Genomic DNA, 26,323 nt, shown 5'->3' on the forward strand with positions numbered 1-26,323 from the left:
TACCCAATAGTGAGATAGAGCTGTTGTATGTTACTTTTTGAGATTACATGAAAGATTTTACGTGAAAACATTGTGTGGCACTCCGATGTCCAAAACGCACATTTTGTGCTTTTTACTAGCGATGTCGGTCATTTTTTTTTTCATTCTATCTCCCTCAGTCCGTCAGTCGGTCTCTCTGTCTGTCTGTCGGTCTTTCTCTGTCTTGTCTGTCCCCCTCTCACAGTCTGTCGGTCAGTCTCCCCCCTCTCTCATACTTACTGTTCCCCGATCACTGCCGCGGCGCTGCACAGCTGTTCACTAAACTCTGTTTGTTCCTCCAGAAACTCAATTGCCCAGATGAGGGCGAGAAGTTCCGCTTCTTGGGCAGATATGCACGGAGGTAGTGGTTGTTTGGTTAAGACTGCAAGTAGGGTCACTACCGCAAATCCGGTGTGGAACTTGCCTGTGTCATCGGCATATCTGCTACCATCCACAAAAAGTTCAAAGTCTAGATTTGTAAGCGGTGTTGCCTGAATATTGTGCAGGGGCTTTGCCTCATGTTCGTTGAGTTCCTGACAATCATGGTCAAATGGTGTGCTGCTGGTACGTTTGTCACTCTCTTCCTCTGTCCCCCCTTCTAAACTTGTGAAGATCAGCAGATCAGCGAGGTTTATACTGGTCACTAGAGCAAATGAGATGTTTGGGGGTAGCAACAGCGTGCACTGAAGTCTGACTTGTCTTGCCATGGAGAGGTGTTTCAGCTGCACTTGATTGAGAACAGAATAGATGTCATGGCTGGTAAGGATGGTGGTCGGGAAATCAAGTGAGATTTAAGATGCTTTCTGCAGTATGTTTGAAACTGCTGTAACAGCACGGACACAGGTTGGTGCTGCTTTGGTGACGTTTTCGAGTTGAGAGGAGTAGTACCCGATTATGTGATGTTTGTCCGTCTTCTGGGTTAGTACTCCTACAGCAAATCCTTGAAGCTCTGCTACAAACAGATAGAAGTTGAGATCGTAGTTTGGTAGTGCCAAAGCAGGTGCATCAATCACTAGTTCCTTGAGGCGATGGAAGCTTTGTCGAGCTTCTTCTGTAAGAAAGAAAGTAACATTCTTCGTGCAATTATACAATGGTTGCATGAATAGTGACGCATTGAGAATCCATTGTTTGCAGAATGATATTAGTCCTAAGAATGCTCTGAGTTGCTTGAGGGTCCTGGGGACGTTTGTCTTCCTGATGACTTCTTGACTGTCCGGGCTGAGGTGTTTTTGTCCTGCAGAAAGACAATGACCCAGGAAAGTGACCCTTGTCTTGCAGAATTGCAACTTGTCCTTGCTTGCTTTGCATCCTGATTCTGCTAAGAAGATTAAAAGACTTATTGAAGCTGTTTTACATTCTTCTTCGCTTGGGCAGCACAGTTGTAGGTCATCCACATACTGGAGAAGGACACAGCGGTCAGGAGGCTGCCAGCCTTGAAGGACACTACTCATAGCCTGAGTATACAGTGTAGGGGAATGCTGCATCTCTTGTGGCAGCCTTGTCCACGTGTATTGATTTTGTTTGTGCGTGAATGCAAAAAGATCTTGACATGCTGGGTCCAGTAGTACCAAGAGAAAAGCATTAGCAAGGTCTATGACATTGTAATGGGTAGAAGTAGCCGGTACATGTGTGAGCAGTGTATGTGGATTAGGAACAACAGGAGTGAGGGGCTCCAGTATTGAGTTCACTGCCCTCAAATCATGTATCATCCGGTATGTGACTGGGCCACCTTTCTTCACTTGTTTTTTCTTGACAGGGAATAGCGGAGGGTTGTAAGGAGACTTAGTAGTTCTGAGAGCTCCCGACTTCAGCAGTTCTTTTATTTGGTGGTCCAGAGCAGCTTCCTGTTGAGCATTGAGAGGATATTGTCTTAGCTGTGGTGGTGTAATTCCAGGCTTGACTAAAACTTTAACGGGGGGCATGGGTAGTGTGCCGAGGTCAGTTTTCGATGTGGACCAGAGTTTTGCAGGAACTTGGAGAAGTACAGGATCCATGTTTGCTTCCTGTGTGGCATCAAATTCTGGTCGATCTTCGATCATCTGAATGGTGCACAGGACTTCTTCTGGAATATCTTCCGGAATTTGCAGGATAGCAGATCCATCTTCATTGTAGACAATCTGAGCTTGTAATCTTGATAGTACATCTGCTCCCACTAGGGCATCTCCACCCAGGGGGGACACTAAGAATTTGGACACAAACATGTGTGGTCCCAGTTTCACCTTCAATGCATGTGTTGTTAGGATTATCTAGGCTTTTCCATCAAAACTGGATACTATAGTAGACTCGGATGAGATGGATTCTTCAGGTACCAGGTTCTGGGGAGTACGGAGCATAAGGCTCCTGAGTCCACCAGAGGCCTTATTTCCTTGTTGCCAATTTGAAGGGGGACGTGTATAAATGGACCTCTGGCATCCCTATCCCGTGCTGCCGCAAGTCAGGCAATCTTCTCTTCCTGACTCTCGGGCTGGTTTTGAGTGTCCCTCTTCTTCTTTCTACAGTCTCTGATCACGTGTCCTTTGATTCCACAATAGTAGCAGGTCGGTGCCTTTTTTCTTGTGATTTCTGGCTGACCGTCCACTGCTGCTATGACAACTTTCTTGTTGGTCTTTTTATCCTTTGCGTCGGTTTCTAAGCCACTTGCTTTGTTGACTAGAAGATCTATGTCTTCCATGTTTCTCCATTCAGGGCAGCACGCTTTCAATCTATCTGCCAGAGGTGCATGTATTCCATCCATGAAGGATCTTACCATCAGGAGATGTTTTGCACCCGCTTGTAAGTCCAACCCTTCATCTGCGAATGACTGCATCAATCTGTAGTAAAATGAACTGACATTTTCCACAGGACTTTGGTGCACTGGCCCCATTGTGTCCTTAGTGCTTTGCTCCTGGGCGCAGAAAAGATTGAGTCTTGTTCTGAAGTCTTGGCCAGATTCCACAGTATGGATATCGGCCAGGAAATGCGCTGCTAGACGGGCAGTAAGCTTGGCGTACATCTCAGGGGACATTTTAACTCTACATAAACCCTCCATGTCCAACCAAGTGCTCCGGTAAGAGACCTGTATTTGGTTCAGGTAGCTTGAAATTGACGGGGTTTCTAGTCAGGTCTGGAGCATTTCGCAGGAAAGCCATCTGCTCGGCTGGAGTTCAGGGTACGTACACTTCATACGTACGGGGGACTGCATCTCTGGGAGCATCTGGGTTTTGTGGATTAACAGGTGGTGTTATAAGAACTCTTCTTGCCACTACGGGATAAAGAGGCACTGGGGCTGTAGTTTGTGGCTTGTGCTGTGGGGCTCCACAGGCTAGGCATGTTTCACTCCAGTCCGGGTTTTGTTGGCCACAATTAGTGCAGGTCCATCCTTTTGGTCCTGCTGTTTGTGGGGTCATTGCAGGAGTAGTTGACAGGTACGGGGAAGGCTCAAAATCCTTATTAGCCTTCTTCTCAGCTTGTTCCCATGTGTCTGATTCTTCATGGTATGTCCAACCTTGATCGTGGGCTGTTTTTGCCATATCAGAAAGAGTTCTGACCAGTTCAGTCCATGATTTGTCCCATTTGTTGGGGTCTAGTTGGTCCTTCCCCTTCAATCCAAAGGTCTTAAAAACTTCTTTGGACTGACTGGCTGTTCTTTTTCCATGATAACCCGCAATGAGATGCTGCAGGGTGCATCCAGCTCTGTCCTTTGATATTCCTTGAAACATTCTTCGTCTATCTTCTTCAGCTTTTAGACCCTTGAACGTCCACAGGACTAGCCTCACCTATCCTGGAAGTACCCGGAGATTGACTCCTTATCTGTATTCCTACTAAGGTGGGGTCCTAACTGTGTTCAGAGGGGGCTGAGTATGTTGAATGGTGGTGGGTTACCCTTCTTGTACCAGAGGTATACACTATATCCGATAGCAATGGCAAACAGGGCTCCTCCAACTAACACTAGGGCAGTGAATATCACATCCATTTAGACAGGACAGAAAAACAGAGGCAAAACGCAGAAAAGCAGACACACTGAGACAAAGCACAGAAAAACAGACAAAGAGACTGGGCACAGAAAAAACATCTACTGGCAAGAGTTCTCTCAGAGTTCAATGGTGACCCGCCAATTACCCAGTTTCTACTCAGTGTCCCTCTTGCAGCGGTGAGGAGAGGGAGAGCAGAGATGAGGAGCAAAAAGGCAGAAGAAGGTTCAGCTCTTACCTGGCCAGGTGTTTTTGGTCCCCACGTCTGGTCTCCTCGCCCTCGAGTGGCAAGACGGTCCACTGGGTCCTGGATTAGACACGGGTCCCTGTTTTGGGTGCCAGAAATGTTAGGTTGACCAATAGGTCACAACTGTTGCCAGCGATGACCAAATGCGGAGGGAGTACCGGCAACCCCCCCTGCTTCCCCCAGCCTCAATGAGATACAAACAGATGCTGGTATCTACACATAAAAGCTGGAGTGTGCGCTCCGAAAAGAATACTGATTTATTGTTTACATACAGGGTTATACCAAACTAATTTGGGCGTAACTATGTGATATGCATATTCATTAGTTTAGATTCGTCATCAGCGTGGATTACATTTTCCCAGCAAAAACAACATAACATAAATTTTATTCTCAAACCAAAAAGCAGGTTCTTTCCCAGCAAAGTCTTATCTCTCCTTTAAGACATAACATTCCGAGTCCTTGAATCTTCTCTCAGAGTCTGTTACGTAAACAAGTCTGTTTGTGCACTTTGCAAAGAAGAATGAATTTCTATGATTTTTCTAGCCATTTGAGTTAACTCTTTCCTCACAGGTATAACAGAATACATAACCTAACCAGCGCAGGGGTAATTCTTCTTCCTACCATAGGAGCACTTCTTTGATACCATTTTTCCAATTGTTTCATCTATTGAACGTGTGAGCTTTAGAATAGTTACTGCTTGAACTTCTTTTCAAGATGTCAGAATAGCCTCTCAGAGCTGTTTTGAGGTGATATCACAGTTCTCGCTCTGCTTTAGGAGTTTAGTGACTGCTTTTGGCCTGAGTCTCACTTTCCCCTGTGAGACTCTGCTATTTAAACATGTTTTACATTCCTTTGGCAGTTGTAGGATTAATGGCAGTATTCCTTAACAGCAAGCAGGCCAATTATCATCCCAGGTGTTTTAGGTTTGGGACCACTCCCAGTCCCTTTATGTAAGCTCTGCTACCAGCAGATGGTGCCATTTATTATTGATTCATTAGGATTCTGGTCTTGGAGGTGGAAGGAGCTGGTAAAACTCTCTCTTGGATTTGCTGGTGTGGCAGCAATCTCGGTTCTGACTGTACTAGTCTGTTGTGGTGTTTTCCCCCTGTTTGTCTTCCTTTTCCAGTGTGTTGTTTCAGTGCAGTGGTGAGGTTAACATCTGTCACCTGCCCACTCTCTAGCCAGTGACCATTGTAGGGTCATCTCAAGGCTTCAGGTTCCGGCTCGGCGACAGGTGAGGAACCTGTATAGGGACTGGCTAGGAGTGAAGGTTACAGTGGCAGGTAAGTGAGGAGGTACCCATCTTCCCTCTCACTAGCGCTAGGGCCAACCGTTGTTAAAGTGTCCCCTGGTGTACCCCTTGTTTGTTGTGGTGTTACCCCTGTTTTATTGTATATTTGGCCTCACTCCAGACCTCCCGTAGTCCGTGCATGATAGGTGAAATGCCTCCCACCCTCATAAATCTTTTGCTTGGCAATAATCCAAATGTTCTCAATAGGGTTGAGGTCAGTTGAGGATGGTGGCCACACCCTGAGTTTCTCTCCTTTCATGCCCATTGCAGTAAATAGCTCAGAGGCATTATTTGCAACATGATATAAATGTAATGCATGAAGATTTTGCTATGAATGGCACGGTTCTTCTTTATGTACAATGGAAGAAAATAGTCAATAAGAAACGCTATATACACTGACAAGCATAAGGGTAACAATGTTTTCATCTTTTGACTTCCAGGCTCTATATCTCATCATCCACTATAGCTTCTAAGATGAGACTAACTTCATTATACAGACAACCATCTTGGCTATCTCATACATAAGATAGACTTGAAACTTATCAACGTATTATTTAGCATATGATTAGTAATGCAGAGTCTTCTCATATCACCTCATTGCTCCTGTTTTGCTTCTGATGGTGTAAAATCTTTTTCTTCCTCCATACTACAAATTACAACTTGTTCTCATATTCTCTAGTATCTCAGTGTGTTATTAGGTTGATTCCCAAGTGAAAGGTCACTGGTTTGAACCAAGAAGCAGCCATGAAGAAGATTTCCCAAGAAAGGAGAAACAGCATCATCCAGCTCATCAATAGCAGTCTCTTGACAAAGAAAATTGCCAATCGGCATCTTGTGAGTGCCATGAAAGTAGGAAGAATATGAACTGAAGTTCACCCATCCATTCAAAAGCCAAGCGGTGGACGTCCAGGCAAACGTCAACAAGTGGGCCCATCACAAGGACTATCAGTTCTGGCGTGACAGACAAGGCAGTGGAGATGGCTCGTATGATACGAAATAGTGGGATCACAAATATCCATCCAAGCACCATGCGATGCATGTTATACAAGTGTGGAATGGTTTCCAAAAAAAGGTGAAGATGTCTTGATTTCAATATCACAGAGAGCAAAAGAGAAGGGTGTTTGATTCTGCGCCAAAGGATCACAGGAACAGATGTTTAGATTAATGCATCTTTATTTCATCCAGGTCTACGCGTTTCCGGAGCCACTGCCCCCTTCCTCAGGACCGTCAGGAAAGACAAAACATCAAATCAAAGTAAGAAATTTGATGTTTTGTCTTTCCTGACGGTCCTGAGGAAGGGGGCAGTGGCTCCGGAAACGCGTAGACCTGGATGAAATAAAGATGCATTAATCTAAACATCTGTTCCTGTGATCCTTTGGCGCAGTATCAAACACCCTTCTCTTTTGCTCTCTGTTATCTGCCAATTGGGTGGCTGCAGCCTTGGATCAGATTCTACATGCGAATACAGTTGTTGTGACTCTCACAACGACATCTGGTGAGTAGTTTCACCCTCCTCCCACCCCTTATATACTGGGGTAAGACCCTATATGCGCTTTTCTCTCCACAGATTTCTTATCTTGATTTCAATATCATCATAAGAAGCATCGGCTCAAGTTTGCAAAGAAAACAAAATGGAAATTGGTTGGACATTAGAAGATTGGAAACAGGTGATTTGGAGCAATGAGATGAAAGTCAATAGACTGCACTCTAATTGGTTTAAATGCATCTGAAAGAAACAAGGGGAAAATGGGCTATCGGATCAAGAAATTAAAGGAACTGTAAAGTTCAGTGGAGAACGCATGATTATATAAGTTTGTTTCACAGCCAAAGGCATTGGATACTTGACCAGAATCAAGGGAGGTCTCAATGCTGAGCTATACTGTATGTGAGTATCCTAAAAGACGAGGTATTTCATGCACCTGGTAATATGTTTAGAAAATGGTTCTATGACCATGAAATAGAAGTACTGGATTGGCCCCCACAGCCCCCACACTTCAACACAATCGAACAATTGTGGTAGAGTTGAAGAAAAAAATGTATACAGTGGTTGCAGAAAGTATTCAGACCCCTTTAATTTTTTCACTCTTTGTTTCATTGCAGCTATTTGGTAAATTCAAAAAAGTTAATTTTCTTCTCATTAATGTACACTCTGCACCCCATCTTGACAGAAAAAAAACAGAAATCTAGAAATGTTTGCAAATTTTTTAAACAAGAAAAACTGAAATATCACATGGTCATAAGTATTCAGACCCTTTGCTCAGTATTGAGTAGAAGCACCCTTTTGAGCTAGGACAGCCATGAGTTTTCTTGGGAATGATGCAACAAGTTTTTCACACCTGGATTTGGGGATCCTCTACCATTCTTCCTTGCAGATCCTCTCCAGTTCCGTCAGGTTGGATGGTGAACGTTGGTGGACAGCTATTTTCAGGTCACTCCAGAGATGTTCAATTGAATTTAGGTAAGGACTCTGACTGGGCCAGTCAAGAATGGTTACAAAGTTGTTCTGAAGCCACTCCTTTGTTATTTTAGCTGTCTGCTTAGGGTCATTGTCTTGTTGGAAGGTGAACCTTTGGCCAAGTTCAAGAGGTTGTCTCCCAGGATATCTCTGTACTTGGTCGTATTCATCTTTCCTTCAGTCGTCTTGTGCCTGCAGCTGAAAAACACACCCATAGCATGATGCTGCCACCACCATGTTTCACTGTTGGGATTGTATTGAGCAGGTGATGAGCAGGGCCTGGTTTTCTCCACACATACCACTTAGAATTATCACTAAAAAGTTCTATCTTCATCTGATCAGACCAAAGAATCTTATCTCTCATAGTCTGGGAGTCCTTCATGTGCTTTTTTGCAAACTCTATGCGGGTTGATGTGAATGTCATCCGAGTGGGTGCTGGATTGGAGCGTCCTCTGGTGGACAGGAATGGTAATGAAGCTGAGTCTGAATCTGTGACTCAAACAGGTATTGGTATTAATTTGGAATCCAAGAAGTCTTATTGATGACCAGCCTGGTGTATATAGGAGAGCAGTTTTTGCTTAGGTGCTGCCGGTGATGTTTTCTTCTGCCTCTGAAGATGGCTTGGAGTTTGTCGTTCAGTTTCCTTAATTTATCCTGCTCTAGAATTCACTCCAGATAAGTCTGCAGGTTTTCTTTGCTTAATTGCTGATTTTGCCCCTAGGGGTGTTTGTGGGTTTTTTTCTCCATTTTGTTCTGTCTGTTTTCTTGTATGTGAGGATCTGGCTCCCTGGAATTTTGGGAGGGCAGTTCTTTCAGCAAGAAAGGGAGTTTATCCCTGTTCTGATTAGGATTATTTGCACTTCAGAAATGTATTTGTTCTGTGATTTTGTTTCTTCCCATTATATTTGATGTTCTGGTCAAAGTGTCTGGCACAAGAGTACCTGATATAGCGGGGGAAGACCGTGTGGTCTTAGGGCCTTTTTTGTATCAGGAGTTTGGTATTTTTTGCAGGGTTTTTTGCTGTTTGCAATCAGTTATTCTTCCTGTCCTGTTTTATCTAGTAAGTTGGGCCTCACCTTTGCTAAACTATATTTTCTATCTGTGTATTCTGTTTTCTTACATCACTGTCGTTACATGTTGGGGGCTTGCTATTTCTTTGGGGACTGCTCCGAGGCAAGTTATGATTCATCATTTCTATCTTTGAGGTGTAGCAAGTTTCTCTGGCAGTGATGAGGTGTCTAGGTGTGTTAGGAACATCCCACTGCTACATCTAGTGTTGTCCGATAGATAGGTGATTAGTTTCCGAATACTCTTGTGGTTTTTGTTTCTTCCTGATTAATGGGATTTTTTGTGATTGTCTCCGGTTACCAGTTCATAACAGCGGGCTTTCATATGTCTTGCACTGAGGATAGGCTTCCTTCAGGCCACTCTGCCATAAAGGCCAGGCTGGTAGAGGGCTGCAGCAATAGTTGACTTTGGAACTTTCTCCCATCTCCCTACTGCATCTATGGAGCTCAGCCACAGTGATCTTGGGGTTCTTCTTTACCTCTCTCACCAAGGCTCTTCTCTGACAATTGCTCAGTTTGGCTGGACGGCCAGGTCTAGGATGACCTTTGGTGGTGCCAAACTTCTTCCATTTAAGGATTATGGAGGACACTGTGCTCTTAGTAACCTTGAGTACTGCAGAAATTCTTTAGTAACCTTGGCCAGATCTGTGCCTTGCCGCAATTCTGTGTCTGAGCTCCTTGGGTAGTTTTTTTTACCTCATGATTCTCATTTGGTCTCACATGTACCGTGAGCTGTGAGGTCTTATATAGACAGGTGTATGCCAAATCAAGTCCTATCTGCTTAATTAAACACAGCTGGACTTCAGTGAAGGTGTAAAATAACCTCAAGGAGGATCACAAGGAAATGGACATCATGTGACTTAAATATGAGTGTCTGAGCAAAGGGTCTGAATATTTATGACCATCTGATATTTCAGTTTTTCTTGTTTAATAAATTTGCAATAATTTCTAGATTTCTGGGGGGGGGGTTCTTTCAAGATGGTGTGCAGAGTGTACATTAATGAGAAAAATTTTTTGAATTTACCAAATGGCTGCAATGATACAAAGAGTGGAAACTTTAAAGGGGTCTGAATACTTTGTACATGCCAAGTGAGTCAGCCAGTATGAAGCAGAAGAGACTTGAGATCAGATTTCCCTCAAGAAATGCTTGAATCTGATCGTGAGCATGTAGAGAAAGATTTTGGCAGTGTTTAAAGCCAAAGATAGATTTATAAAATGCTAACAAAATAATAAAAAATATTATTTAGATCTTTAGGCTCAGAACAGTAACAATGCACTAATGTGACAAGAATCTGCATAACTAATCATATGCTAAATAGTTGCAAGTCAAATGTTTGTATTTTATGTGTCTAATATATGTTTTCAAAATTTTGAGTTTATTGCTTATGGCAATAGTGTTCTACGCACAAGGGAAAACAAAATGGCGGAGTTTAATGCGATATTCAAAGCAACTGGGAGCAGAAGAGTGATAAAATTCTTGTTTCTGCAAGGAAAGTCCGGGAAGGATATTCATGGTGATATGTCGCAGACATTGAGGGATCAATGACCTTCATATTCCACAGTTAAGAACTGAGTTGCCAAATTTAAAATGGGCCACTTCAGCAGCAATGATGAGAAACATCCTGGATTACCGAGAATGGTTGTTGTTCCAGAGATCGTCGATGCTGTCCACAACCTCATATTGGAGTATCAACGAATTTCAGCTAAAGCAATAGCAGACATCATGGGGATTTCCTGTGAACATGTTTGTGTCATTCATCATGTCCAAATGTTCATGGATAAGTTATCTTCAAAGTGGGTCCCCAAATGTTTGACAACAGATCAGAAAAGCATGTGAGTGAAAACGTCCCGGTCCATTTGTCAGCATTTCCGGACTCATAAGAACTTTGTAGATTGACTGGTCACTATGGATGAGACTTGTATTTATTTGTATGACTCTGTAAGCAAGGAGCAGTCAAAAGAGTGGAGGCACTGTGGTTCTTCTCGTCCAAAGAAGTTCAGGGTGCAAAAATCAGCCACTTAGGTGATGGCGCCTGTGTTCTGGAATAAGGACGGCATACTGCTAGTGGACTACCTTCAAAAGAGTTCCACCATCAATGCAAGGTATTACATTGAACTTCTGGACCAATTGAAGGCAGCTCTAAAGGCCAAAAGGTGCAGCAAGCTATCCAAAGGAATCATGTTCATGCAAGAAAACGCCTCCGCTCACACTGCACAAGCAACCACAGCAAAACTGGCTGAGCTGGGCTTCCAGCTGGTTGGCCACCCACCTTATTGATCAAGCTTCCTCCGACTATCATCTGTTTCCAAACCTGAAGAAGTACCTCAAGGGTGCCAAATTTCACACCATTTCTGATGCCATAGCTGCTACGGATGCCTGGTTTGAGGCACAACCAAAATCCTTCTTTTTGCTAGGCTTACAGAACTTGGAATACCGATGTAAGAAGTGTTTTGATATCAGTGGAGAGTATGGGGAATAAATGTAAAGTTTCATCATCCTATCTCGTTTCTTTCTGGGTAAAGCCAAAGACTTATCAGCAACCCCTTGCACAGCCAGACATAAACAGAGCATTTCCGTAGGGAGGGAGGTTTTTTTTCTGTTATCCGAGAACATTGTTTATCTCTCCCTGGGGTGCCTGCACACATCATGCAGTGAAGCAAGCCTGTGCACTGTGGTCACTGTTTCACGGATAAAATATCCAACCACCAATCTCTGTGAGAACCCCAGTACGCTAATACTCGCCTGAGTAGTGAGCAGTGCTGAGCAAGTGTGCCAATTACTAATGGTGAGATATGGAGCCTGAAAGTTAAAAGTTCAAAACATTGTTACTGTTTTGCTTCATAGTGTATATATTAATTTTTGATCCAGGTTTCTATCTCATGTATTTTAAACTTCAGAGCAATTCAGCTTGGTAGCATGGAATGCTGGTAAAAGCTTCAGTATATTTCCCTGTAGCAAATGGTGTAACATAAAGGTGCCATCCATTGTATTGTATTGTATTGTTTGCTATTATGCTGTTTAGCCTATTGTGATAGAATTGAAAAGTGATGGGATTTTTTGTTTCATGTTCTCCTTTTATTCTACCTTTTTTCAGAACAAATAGAGCTGGCTGCATGCTGTTAATTCTCGAATTGCTGAAATGAGGCTTCTGTCTTTAGGCGAATATTTTTTTATACCACAATGTACATGATGATATTTTCATCCAACCAGATCTTAATCGCTGAGGGTTATTTAACATAAATTACACTACAGTTAATACATTTGTCAGTAAAATAATTTTCAGCTATTTTTTCCAAGGACCAGTAGATGAATATGGGTGATGGCTAGAGATGAGCGAACCGGTCCCGGTTCGGCTCGAGGCCGGTTCGCCGAACGGGGGTCCCGTTCGAGTTCGGTTCGTCGAACGTTCGACGAACCGAACTCAAACGTATAGGTTATAATGGGAGGCAATCACAAACACATAAAAATGCATTATAAATGTACACAAACAGTTAATAAACATTGCCATAACACTTACCGGTCCTCGCGATCCCTTCTGCACTCTGTCTCCTGCCGCTATTCCATCCGATGATCGCTGAATCCTCCCGGTGACCTGCACTGCCAGCAGAGAAGCAGGACCTATCGTGACGTCAAAATAGCCATGTGACCAGTCACGTGGCTATTATCTCATTGGCTACAGACTGGTCACATGACTATGACACGTCATGTAGGACCTGCGAGTGCATCTCTCCGGTACACGGTGCACATATGTGTATCGCCGTGTACCGGCGACATGCTCTAGCACACGGTCGACTCCCCGTTCCGTTAGGGACCGGCTGACACAGCCGGTCATTAACGGAGATCACCGTTGCCATAGCAACGCAGTTAGCGGTGACGTCACCGCTAACCGCAGCTCCGGGAGCACCGTTGCTATGGTAACGCGTCTGTCAGCGTTACCGCTAGCAGCCAGCAGTGATCACTCACGGAGTGAAGGCTGCACGCTGCTTCCCGATTGTAGTGAGCATTGTAGTTAGGATGGAGGTTCCCCAGCCCCAAGTGATGCCCCTCACTACAATCGTCACTACTACTACACTAGAAAGAAAGAAAACAGAAGAGCAGGATCGTGGAGGGCTGACAGGGGGTAATAAAGATGGAGTCTCTAATGTGTCTGTGTATTTATTTCTATTAAAGTATTTTTTCTCTGTGTGGTGTCTTTTTTTTAACCCTTTATTGGAGATTCTTAATGGCCGGGTCAAACGTGCCTGACATTAAGAATCTCTGGCTTAATACTGGCTGGTAAAACAAAGCCAGTATTAACTCATGATTACCCAACAAGCCACCCGGCTCCAGGGCTGTTGGAAGAGTTGGATACAGCGCCAGATGATGGCGCTTCTATGAGAGCGCCATTTTCTGGGACGGCTGCGGACTGAAATCCGCAGCAGAGGCGCTCACAAACCTCGGGCTAACCTGTGCTGCGGATTCCAATCCCCAGCTGCCTAGTTGTACCCGGCTGGACACAAAAATAGGGTGAAGCCCACGTCATTTGTTTTTTAATTATTTCATGAAATAAGTGAAATAATTAAAAAAAACGGGCTTCCCTATATTTTTGGTTCCCAGCCGGGTACAAATAGGCAACTGGGGGTTGGAGGCAGCCCGTGGCTGCCAGCTGTACCTGGCTAGCATACAAAAATATGGCGAAGCCCACGTCATTTTTTTGGTGGGCAAAAAACTTCTGCATACAGTCCTGGATGGAGTATGCTGAGCCTTGTAGTTCTGCAGCTGCTGTCTGCTCTTCTCCATACAGACAGACAGCAGCTGCAGAACTACAAGGCTCAGCATACTCCATCCAGGACTGTATGCAGAAGTTTTTTGCCCCCTGAAAAAATTATGTGGCTTCGCCATATTTTTGTATGCTAGCCAGGTACAGCAGGCAGGTACGGCTGCCCCCAACCCCCAGTTGCCTATTTGTACCCGGCTGGGAACCAAAAATAAAGGGAAGCCCTTTTTTTATTATTTCATGAATTTCATGAAATAATTAGAAAACAAATGACGTAGGCTTTGCCCCATATTTGTGTCCAGCCAGGTACAACTAGGCAGCTGGGATTGGAATCCGCACCACCGGTTGGCCTGAGCTTTCTGGGCCCCACTGCTGCGAATTGCAGTCTGCAGCCACCTCAGAAAATGGCATTTTCATAGAAGCGCCATCTTCTGGCGCTGTATCCAACTCTTCCAGCACCTGCCTGCTATACCTGGCTAGCATACAAAAATATGGCGAAGCTCACGTCCTTTTTTTGTAGCTTTTTGGCAAAAAAAAAAAAAAATGCTTCCCTGGATTTTCCATTGCCAGTGAAGGTAACACCAAGCAGTGGGGGTTAGCAGCCAGTAGCTGCTTGGATTACCCTTAGCTAGCAATACAAAAAATGCAGTGGGAGCTAACATATATTTTTTTTAATTATTTATTTAAATAACTAAAAATAAAATGGGCTTCCCTGTATTTTGATTGCTGGACATCACAGTGCTGTAAAAATAAATCTTTAAAAAAATGACGTAGCGCTCCGCGGTATTTTTGATTCTCAGCGCAGATAAAGCAGACAGCTATGGGTTGCCACCCCCATCTGCCTGCCGTTACCTTGGTTGGCAATCAAAATACAGGGAAGCCCATTAATTTTTTCTATTTAAAAAATAGTTAAAAAAAAAAAATTACGTTGGGTCCCCCCATTTTTGATAGCCAGCTAGGGTAAAGCAGACGGCTGTAGCCTGAAAACCACAGCTGGCAGCTTTACCGTGGTTGGGGATCCAATGTGGAGGTCCCCTCAGGCTCTTTTTTATAATTATTTTATAAATATTAATAATTACACAATAAAAGTAGGGGACCCCCCAAATTGGATCACCAGCCAAGGTAAAGCGGACAGCTGTGGTCTGGTATTCTCAGGGTGGGAAGGTCCATAGTTATTGGGCCTTCACAGCCTAAAAATAGCAGGCCGCAGGCACCCCAGACGTGGCGCATCCACTAGATGCGCCAATCCTGGCGCTTCACCCCAGCTCATCCCGTGCCCTGGTGCAGTGGCAAACGGGGTAATAAATCGGGTTGATACTAGCTGTAAAGTCACCTGAGATCAAGCCCAGCAGTTTGTGATGTCATGGCGTCTATTAGATACCCAACATCATAAACTGTCAGTACTAACAAAAACAAAAAATCGACAAAAGAAATTTATTTGAAAAAACAGTCCCCAAAACATTTCCTCTTTCACCAATTTATTGTAAGAAAAAAAATAAAGGGGTCCCACGACGACTCTGGACCGTCTAGAATATGGGGGGGAGACACTCAGGGAACGTATCCCCCATTTTCTAGGAGTGCGGACCCTTCATGTGAGGAGTGTGGGTGCAATGAATCTGCACTCACTCTCCCCGGGTCCACAGCAGCAGAGTCCATGTCGTAATGGTTGCTACCAAAGCTGCAATGCCCTGCTCATGAGGTAAGGGCATGCCTAATCAGGAGAACTACTGTAGAGGAAGCTCTGCTCACTGGTATATAGGTGCTCAGAGGTAATAATAGATAAAATTAGTGAGTAACCTCGGCACTCTATATCTCCCAGACTAAGTCAGTAAGTCACAACGGATAGTAATGCAAAATCACTCTTTATTGGTCCGTATTAAGAAAATTTTTTTTTCATAAGCATATATGTTTTTGTCCAAAACAAGTTACAAATGACGTTTTAGCCTGAGCCTTCGTCAGATTGGACTTATCTGCATGTAATCATGAAAAATGACAATAATCAGTATCACATAAGAGTGAGAGAACAATAACATAAACTCGAACAATGTAGAGGTACAATTGGGATGCAGCAAAAAAATTGCAACACAGCAAGAAATGAAACACATGATACAAATGTCATAATACAGTACAAGGACAATATAGTAATGACAAATATGGGGTCAGAGTAGACTTAGACAGCTCTGGTACGAAAGAGATGTCAATCATAAAGTAACATGTGCAGTAGGTGTAGAGCTACACTATGCATGGCAGAGCTAATGGGTAGACCGACCATAGAAAAAGTAGAGAAAAAGTGGAGAAAAAGTGGAGAATAAGTGGAACATAAGAGGAGAAAAAGTGGAGAAAAAGTGGAGAAAAAAGTGGAGAAAAAGTGGAGAAAAAGTGGAGAAAAAGTGGAGAAAAAGTGGAGAAAAAGTGGAGATTAAGAGGAGAAAAAGTGGAGAAAAAAGTGGAGAAAAAGTGGAGAAAAAGTGGAGCATAAGTGGAGAAAAAGTGGAGAAAAAGTGGAGAAAAAGTGGAGCATAAGAGGAGAAAAAGTGGAGAAAAAGTGGAGCATAAGAGGAGAAAAAGTGGAGATTAAGAGGAGAAAAACTGGAGAAAAAGTGGAGCATAAGAGGAGAAAAAGTGGAGAAAAAGTGGAGAAAAAGTGGAGAAAAAGTGGAGAAAAAGTGGAGCATAAGAGGAGAAAAAGTGGAGATTAAGAGGAGAAAAAGTGGAGATTAAGAGGAGAAAAAGTGGAGAAAAAGTGGAGAAAAAGTGGAGAAAAAGTGGAGCATAAGAGGAGAAAAAGTGGAGAAAAAAGTGGAGAAAAAGTGGAGAAAAAGTGGAGCATAAGAGGAGAAAAAGTGGAGATTAAGAGGAGAAAAAGTGGAGCATAAGAGGAGAAAAAGTGGAGAAAAAAGTGGAGAAAAAGTGGAGAAAAAGTGGAGAAAAAGTGGAGATTAAGAGGAGAAAAAGTGGAGCATAAGAGGAGAAAAAGTGGAGAAAAAAGTGGAGAAAAAGTGGAGAAAGTGGAGCATAAGAGGAGAAAAAGTGGAGAAAAAGTGGAGAAAAAGTGGAGAATAAGAGGAGAAAAAGTGGAGAAAAAGTGGAGAAAAAGTGGAGAATAAGAGGAGAAAAAGTGGAGAATAAGTGGAGAAAAAAATGGAGAAAAAGTGGAGAAAAAGTGGAGAAAAAGTGGAGCATAAGAGGAGAAAAAGTGGAGAAAAAGTGGAGAAAAAGTGGAGCATAAGAGGAGAAAAAGTGGAGAAAAAAGTGGAGAAAAAGTGGAGAAAAAGTGGAGCATAAGAGGAGAAAAAGTGGAGAAAAAGTGGAGAAAAAGTGGAGCATAAGAGGAGAAAAAGTGGAGAAAAAGTGGAGAAAAAGTGGAGAAAAAGTGGAGCATAAGAGGAGAAAAAAGTGGAGAAAAAGTGGAGAAAAAGTGGAGAAAAAGTGGAGAAAAAGTGGAGAAAAAGTGGAGATTAAGAGGAGAAAAAGTGGAGAAAAAGTGGAGAAAAAGTGGAGCATAAGAGGAGAAAAAGTGGAGAAAAAAGTGGAGAAAACGTGGAGAAAATGTGGAGAAAAAGTGGAGAAAAAGTGGAGAAAAAGTGGAGCATAAGAGGAGAAAAAGTGGAGAAAAAGTGGAGAAAAAAGTGGAGAAAAAGTGGAGAAAAAGTGGAGAAAAAGTGGAGAAAAAGTGGAGAAAAAGTGGAGATTAAGAGGAGAAAAAGTGGAGAAAAAGTGGAGAAAAAGTGGAGCATAAGAGGAGAAAAAGTGGAGAAAAAAGTGGAGAAAACGTGGAGAAAACGTGGAGAAAAAGTGGAGAAAAAGTGGAGAAAAAGTGGAGAAAAAGTGGAGCATAAGAGGAGAAAAAGTGGAGAAAAAAGTGGAGAAAACGTGGAGAAAAAGTGGAGAAAAAGTGGAGAAAAAGTGGAGCATAAGAGGAGAAAAGGTGGAGATTAAGAGGAGAAAAAGTGGAGAAAAAGTGGAGAAAAAGTGGAGAAAAAGTGGAGAAAAAGTGGAGCATAAGAGGAGAAAAAGTGGAGAAAAAAGTGGAGAAAAAGTGGAGAAAAAGTGGAGAAAAAGTGGAGATTAAGAGGAGAAAAAGTGGAGCATAAGAGGAGAAAAAGTGGAGAAAAAAGTGGAGAAAAAGTGGAGAAAGTGGAGAAAAAAATGGAGAAAAAGTGGAGAAAAAGTGGAGAAAAAGTGGAGAATAAGAGGAGAAAAAGTGGAGAAAAAGTGGAGAAAAAGTGGAGAATTAGAGGAGAAAAAGTGGAGAATAAGTGGAGAAAAAAATGGAGAAAAAGTGGAGAAAAAGTGGAGAAAAAGTGGAGCATAAGAGGAGAAAAAGTGGAGAAAAAGTGGAGAAAAAGTGGAGAAAAAGTGGAGCATAAGAGGAGAAAAAGTGGAGAAAAAAGTGGAGAAAAAGTGGAGAAAAAGTGGAGCATAAGAGGAGAAAAAGTGGAGAAAAAGTGGAGAAAAAGTGGAGCATAAGAGGAGAAAAAGTGGAGAAAAAGTGGAGAAAAAGTGGAGAAAAAGTGGAGCATAAGAGGAGAAAAAGTGGAGAAAAAGTGGAGAAAAAAGTGGAGAAAAAGTGGAGAAAAAGTGGAGAAAAAGTGGAGAAAAAGTGGAGATTAAGAGGAGAAAAAGTGGAGAAAAAGTGGAGCATAAGAGGAGAAAAAGTGGAGAAAAAAGTGGAGAAAACGTGGAGAAAACGTGGAGAAAAAGTGGAGAAAAAGTGGAGAAAAAGTGGAGCATAAGAGGAGAAAAAGTGGAGAAAAAAGTGGAGAAAACGTGGAGAAAAAGTGGAGAAAAAGTGGAGAAAAAGTGGAGCATAAGAGGAGAAAAAGTGGAGATTAAGAGGAGAAAAAGTGGAGAAAAAGTGGAGAAAAAGTGGAGAAAAAGTGGAGAAAAAGTGGAGCATAAGAGGAGAAAAAGTGGAGAAAAAAGTGGAGAAAAAGTGGAGAAAAAGTGGAGAAAAAGTGGAGATTAAGAGGAGAAAAAGTGGAGCATAAGAGGAGAAAAAGTGGAGAAAAAAGTGGAGAAAAAGTGGAGAAAGTGGAGAAAAAAATGGAGAAAAAGTGGAGAAAAAGTGGAGAAAAAGTGGAGAATAAGAGGAGAAAAAGTGGAGAAAAAGTGGAGAAAAAGTGGAGAATAAGAGGAGAAAAAGTGGAGAATAAGTGGAGAAAAAAATGGAGAAAAAGTGGAGAAAAAGTGGAGAGAAAGTGGAGAAAAAAATGGAGAAAAAGTGGAACACCCTTTGGTACCTTTCATGTGGCACTAAGGGGTGCTTAGCTTTGTATTTAGCCAAAAAAATGAAAAAAAAATGACATAGGGTTCCCCCTAGTTTTGTAGCCAGCTAGGGTAAAGCAGACGGCTGCAGCCTGCAGACCACAGCTGGCAACCTCACCTTGGCTGGTAATCCAAAACTGAGGGCACCCCACGCTGTTATTTTAAATTAAATAAATAATTAAAAAAAAAAACACGTAGGGGTCCCCCAAAATTGGATCACCAGCCAAGGTAAAGCAGACAGCTGGGGCCTGATATTCTCAGACTAGGGAGGTCCATGGTTATTGGAATCTCCCCAGCCTAAAAATAGCAGGCCGCAGCCGCCCCAGAAGTGGCGCATCCATTAGATGCGCCAATCCTGGTGCTTCGCCCCAGCTCATCCCGCGCCCTGGTGCGGTGGCAAACGGGGTAATATTTGGGGTTAATACCAGATGTGTAATGTCACCTGGCATCAAGCCCTGGGGTTGGTGAGGTCAGGCGTCTATCAGATACCCGACATCACCAACCCAGTCAGTAATAAAAAAAAAATACACGACAAACACATTTTTATTTGAAAAAACACTCCCCAAAACATTCCCTCTTTAACCAATTTATTAGATTGAAAAACAAATCCAGGTCTGGTGTAATCCAAGGGGTTGCCATGACGATGCACACTGTCCCAGTCAATGAAGAGCAGGATGTTCCCCATTGGCTGGGAGAGCAGTGCAGTGACCTGAGCTAACATCAATGGGTCAGCCCAGGTCACTGCAGGGGGGTGACAAGTGCTGCTGTCAGTGAGGTACATTACCTGCGCTGATCTCCAGCACACTGACAGCCCCTGTCACTGAGGTCAATGACCGGCGCCTTCACATCAAGTATCGCGAGAGGTCCGTGACGTCACCGCCAGTGTCAGTCTCGGGTCGGAAGCGATAGGTGATGTGACAAGCGGCGGCCATGGAGGACAGTGACAGGGCTGAGGTCGGGATGGCGGGACTTCATCACCGCAGGTAAGCCGAGCGAGCGAGCGAGCGAGCGGGCGGGCGGGCGGGGGGGGGGGGGGGGAGTGGATGTGTGTGTGTGTGTGTGTTTGTGTATGTGTATGTATGTGTACATGCCGCGGGTAGGAGGGGGTGGAGCGAGCTGAGCGGGAAAGTGTGGGCTTCCTGCACGTAACTAAGATAAACATCGGGTTACTAACCAAAGCGCTTTGCTTGGATACCCGATGTTTATCTTGGTTACCAGCTTGTGGCAGGCTGCCAGCGATGGCTCCTGCTCACTGTAGCTGTAAAAAGCCCTGCTTTTTGCTGCTAGAACCGTTCTCGAACGTATCTAGAACTATCGAGCTTTTAGCAAAAAGCTCGAGTTCTAGTTCGATCTCGAACAGCCCAAAAATCACTCGAGCCTAGAACTGGAGAACCACGAACCACGAACCGCGCTCAACTCTAGTGATGGCAGAAGATATGATGATTGCACCATCTTTGCAGTTAAAGGAGTTGTCCGACATAAACTCAAAAATTTTTGTTAAGCTAATCTGTGCTGTATTGTCATATAAATCACCCCTACATTGTTATTTTTTGTTTTCTAACTTTTGTTCCTCTTGAATTCACCCTTTATTCTCTGCAGCTCCTTGTTTACATTCAGCTAACAAACTGACCACTTCCTGTGCCAAACCTCAGTCAGAGCTGTCACCACCCACCCCAGTGTCCAGCCTCGCCCCCTGCCCGCCCCCTGCACACACATTCCCTGTCAGTATATTCTGCCTTCTGCCCCAGCACCTGACCTGTTATCACTACAGCATTGCAAATAACAGCCCCACATCAGGCTCTGCACCACACACCACATCGGGCTCTGCACCGCACACATATGGCTCTGCACCGCACACATATGGCTCTGCACCGCACACGCACACATATGGCTCTGCACCGCACACGCACACATATGGCTCTGTACCGCACACATATGGCTCTGCACCGCACGCGCACACATATGGCTCTGCACCGCACACGCACACATATGCCTCTGTACCGCACACGCACACATATGGCTCTGCACCGCACACATATGGCTCTGCACCGCACACGCACACATATGGCTCTGTACCGCACACGCACACATATGGCTCTGCACCGCACACGCACACATATGGCTCTGTACTGCACACATATGGCTCTGCACCGCACACGCACACATATGGCTCTGCACCGCACACATATGGCTCTGTACCGCACACGCACACATATGGCTCTGCACCACACACGCACACATATGGCTCTGTACCGCACACATATGGCTCTGTACCGCACACGCACACATATGGCTCTGTACCGCACACGCACACATATGGCTCTGTACCGCACACGCACACATATGGCTCTGCACCGCACACGCACACATATGGCTCTGCACCGCACACGCACACATATGGCTCTGTACCGCACACGCACACATATGGCTCTGTACCGCACACGCACACATATGGCTCTGCACCGCACACGCACACATATGGCTCTGCACCGCACACGCATGGCTCTGCACCGCACACATATGGCTCTGCACCGCACACATATGGCTCTGCACCGCACACGCACACGAATGGCTCTGTATCGCACACGCACACGTATGGCTCTGCACCGCACGCGCACGCACGCACACACACACACGGCGCTCTGCACCGCCGCCCCCCCTCCCATCCCCATCGGGAACACATGTAGGGCGTACATACTCACCCATCCTCGGTCCCCACCACTCCTGCACGTTCGCGCGCTGTCTGTGCTCTGGCCATATCAGCACAGTAGTGACGTCACCGCTGTGCTGAAGAGAGCATAGACAGCGGGAGGGACAGTGATGAGAAGCAGCGCTGCGCTGCTTCTCATCAGCACTTTAAAATGTACCGGCATCTGTGATCTGCGATGCCGGTAGATTTGAATGTGCGATCCTGAGCCGGGGACCCGGTGCTGGCGCTGACACCACGGCAGCCGCCGCCAGGCCCCGCCCCCAGGTCACGGACCGCACAGCAGTGCAGGGGGAGGTTACGGGGAGAGTAAAAGAGGTGCGAGGGAATGTGTGGGAGGGTGCAGGGAAGGGGGTGGGGACTCACGCACTGTACAGCCCAGCAGGGAGGTGACATGCTGTTCCAGATTTGCATGTCAACATGGCCCTGCCCATGTTGACATGAAATGACCGGAAGCAGCAAAATCGCGGCAGGAGCGGTCACATGACCACTCTGAGCCGGGGGAGAGGGGCTTACAGCAGGGCAGGTAAGTGGTCTCTATCTACTTACCTGCCCTAATGTAGCCCAATAGGGAAATAAAAAAAAAAAGTCAAAAGAAGCCAGATAACCCCTTTAAGGCAATACCGTCAATTCCTTTGTTTTAGTTAATAAAAATTAAAATCTATACTTTTAGGATCAAAACAGTAATAATGCAGTGACATGACAAGAATCTGCATAACTAATCATATGCTAAATAGTTGCAAGTCAAATTTATGAATGAGATAGCCAAGATGATTGTACAGTTAGGTCCAGAAAAATTTGGACAGTGACACAATTTTCGCGAGTTGGGCTCTGCATGCCACCACATTGGATTTGAAATGAAACCTCTACAACAGAATTCAAGTGCAGATTGTAACGTTTAATTTGAAGGTTTGAACAAAAATATCTGATAGAAATTGTAGGAATTGTACACATTTCTTTACAAACACTCCACATTTTAGGAGGTCAAAAGTAATTGGACAAATAAACCAAACCCAAACAAAATATTTTTATTTTCAATATTTTGTTGCGAATCCTTTGGAGGCAATCACTGCCTTAAGTCTGGAACCCATGGACATCACCAAACGCTGGGTTTCCTCCTTCTTAATGCTTTGCCAGGCCTTTACAGCCGCAGCCTTCAGGTCTTGCTTGTTAGTGGGTCTTTCCGTCTTAAGTCTGGATTTGAGCAAGTGAAATGCATGCTCAATTGGGTTAAGATCTGGTGATTGACTTGGCCATTGCAGAATGTTCCACTTTTTTGCACTCATGAACTCCTGGGTAGCTTTGGCTGTATGCTTGGGGTCATTGTCCATCTGTACTATGAAGCGCCGTCCGATCAACTTTGCAGCATTTGGCTGAATCTGGGCTGAAAGTATATCCCGGTACACTTCAGAATTCATCCGGCTACTCTTGTCTGCTGTTATGTCATCAATAAACACAAGTGACCCAGTGCCATTGAAAGCCATGCATGCCCATGCCATCACGTTGCCTCCACCATGTTTTACAGAGGATGTGGTGTGCCTTGGATCATGTGCCGTTCCCTTTCTTCTCCAAACTTTTTTCTTCCCATTATTCTGGTACAGGTTGATCTTTGTCTCATCTGTCCATAGAATACTTTTCCAGAACTGAGCTGGCTTCATGAGGTGTTTTTCAGCAAATTTAACTCTGGCCTGTCTATTTTTGGAATTGATGAATGGTTTGCATCTAGATGTGAACCCTTTGTATTTACTTTCATGGAGTCTTCTCTTTACTGTTGACTTAGAGACAGATACACCTACTTCACTGAGAGTGTTCTGGACTTCAGTTGATGTTGTGAACAGGTTCTTCTTCACCAAAGAAAGTATGCGGCGATCATCCACCACTGTTGTCATCCGTGGACGCCCAGGCCTTTTTGAGTTCCCAAGCTCACCAGTCAATTCCTTTTTTCTCAGAATGTACCCGAATGTTGATTTTGCTACTCCAAGCATGTCTGCTATCTCTCTGATGGATTTTTTCTTTTTTTTCAGCCTCAGGATGTTCTGCTTCACCTCAATTGAGAGTTCCTTAGACCGCATGTTGTCTGGTCACAGCAACAGCTTCCAAATGCAAAACCACACACCTGTAATCAACCCCAGACCTTTTAACTACTTCATTGATTACAGGTTAACGAGGGAGACGCCTTCAGAGTTAATTGCAGCCCTTAGAGTCCCTTGTCCAATTACTTTTGGTCCCTTGAAAAAGAGGAGGCTATGCATTACAGAGCTATGATTCCTAAACCCTTTCTCCGATTTGGATGTGAAAACTCTCATATTGCAGCTGGGAGTGTGCACTTTCAGCCCATATTATATATATAATTGTATTTCTGAACATGTTTTTGTAAACAGCTAAAATAACAAAACTTGTGTCACTGTCCAAATATTTCTGGCCCTGACTGTATATAAAATGAAGGTAGCCTCACACACAAAGCTGTAGTGCAGGGGTAGGGAACCTTTTTACTGCCGGGGGCCATTTGGAATTTTCTACCAACCTTCGGGGGCCGCACCAAATTATAAACTTGAAAACGACCAGGCTATATTTGGTCAAATAATTATTTAACTCACCCCTAATGTGGTGGCTGGAGCAGCTGTGATGTTCGGTGATATTGATCATTTTGTTTCTCGCAACTGCTTTTCCAGGTTTGTCTTGGTCTAGAGAGGCTGGGGGCATACACATCACAGGAGAAACTGGGGCATATACATCACAGGAGACACTGAGGCATATACATCACAGGAGAAACTGAGGCATATACATCCCAGAAGACGCTGAGGCATATACATCCCAGGAGAGGCTGCGTCACTCATATACATCCCAGAAGAGGCTGGGGCATATACATCACAGGAGAGGCTGGGGCGTATACATCACAGGAGGAGCGTATACAACACAGGAGGGACTGGGGCGTATATATCACAGGAGGGGTGTATACATCACAGGAGATGCTGAGAACTGGTGGCGGGCACAGACAGCACTAGGTGGCAGCACGAACAGCACTAGGCGGCACAATGGACAGCACTAGGCGGCACAACGGACAGCACTAGACGGCACAACGGACAGCACAGAGTGCACTAGGTGGCAGCACAGAGTGCCCTAGGTGGCAGCACAGAGAGCACTAGGTGGCAGCACAAAGAGCACTAGGTGGCAGCACAAAGAGCACTAGGTGCAGCACAAAGAGCACTAGGTGCAGCACAAAGAGCACTAGGTGGCAGTACTAACAGCACTGACAGCACTAGGAGGCAGCACGGAGAGCATTAGGTGACAACACTAGGAGGCAGCAGGAAGAGCACTAGGTGGCAGCACTGACAGCACTAGGAGGCTGCACAGATTACACAACCCTGAGGGGTTACACACAGTACTAGGGAGTACACAGCACTGAAGGGGTACACACCACTTGGGGCTACACACAGTACTAGAGGGTACACAGGACTTGGGGGATACACACAGTACTAGGGGGTACACAGCACTGGATGGGGGGCAGCGATGGGTTGCATACTCACAGTACTAGGGGAGTAGGAGTCACACAGCACAGGTACAGGAGGCATGTACAGCAGGGAGGCATCTGCTGCACCTCTTCTTCTGTGACTGGAGCACAGCGCGCTGCTTACCTCGCCCACAAGGTAAACCCTGAGCACGCGAGCACAGTCCCGAGTTCAGTCTAGAATGTACGGGCTGTAGTCAGGTCCCGAAAAGAGCCCGTACATTCTAGTACGGGCTGCAATCAGAATCTGGAAAAAGCCCGTACATTCTAGCATCTACCCAGAACACACTGGGATTTCAAAGGCCCGGCGGCCGGCAAAAGCGCGAGTGCCGCTCGAGCACTGTGGTTGCCTGGAATGTGCCCGGGGGCTGCAGAAAATGTCATCGGAGGTTCCCCAACCCTGCTGTAGTGGATGGTGAGATTTGGAGCCTGAAAGTCAAAAGCTCAAAACATTGTTACTCTTTTGCTCATCAGTGTATTTGTTCTTGTTACTTTTGCATCTAATAAACAATTTCTAGTTAATTCACACATAGGAATTCTTTTAATTATATGTTCTGGGTAGCATGAGCGGATATGCAAGAGTGTATTGCTGATGTAGGTTTCCAATTGGTATGAGTTGAGATTTGTTCCCTGATGCTATGGCCAGCAAGAGATAAAAAAAAAAATTATTTCTTTCAGTTTACAATAAAATTTAAATTGCAAAGTAAAAGAATTATAATTTAATTGACTAGCAAAGTGTGGTACGGCCATTACATCACAAGACAAATGATGATATCATGCATGTAACAGCTGTACCACGCATTTTGTTCTTGAACCGATTAACTTCAGAATAAATATATCTTTGCTCCTCATAGGCCACATAAAGGTTCACGAATGAAGGTGAGAATTTAGTACCCAGGATCGCCAACCTTTTGAAGTTGGTATTATCCACCAAGCAAAAAAATAATTGTGTGATAGTAAATACTGAAGAACACAAATAATGTAATTTTGCAGGTCCAATGAAAATGGTGAAAACTTGAGAAACAACTTCAAGCCCTTTATGGTGTGGAATACAT

This window comes from Anomaloglossus baeobatrachus, chromosome 6 (genome assembly GCF_048569485.1).
Source record: "Anomaloglossus baeobatrachus isolate aAnoBae1 chromosome 6, aAnoBae1.hap1, whole genome shotgun sequence".
NCBI lineage: Eukaryota > Metazoa > Chordata > Amphibia > Anura > Aromobatidae > Anomaloglossus > Anomaloglossus baeobatrachus.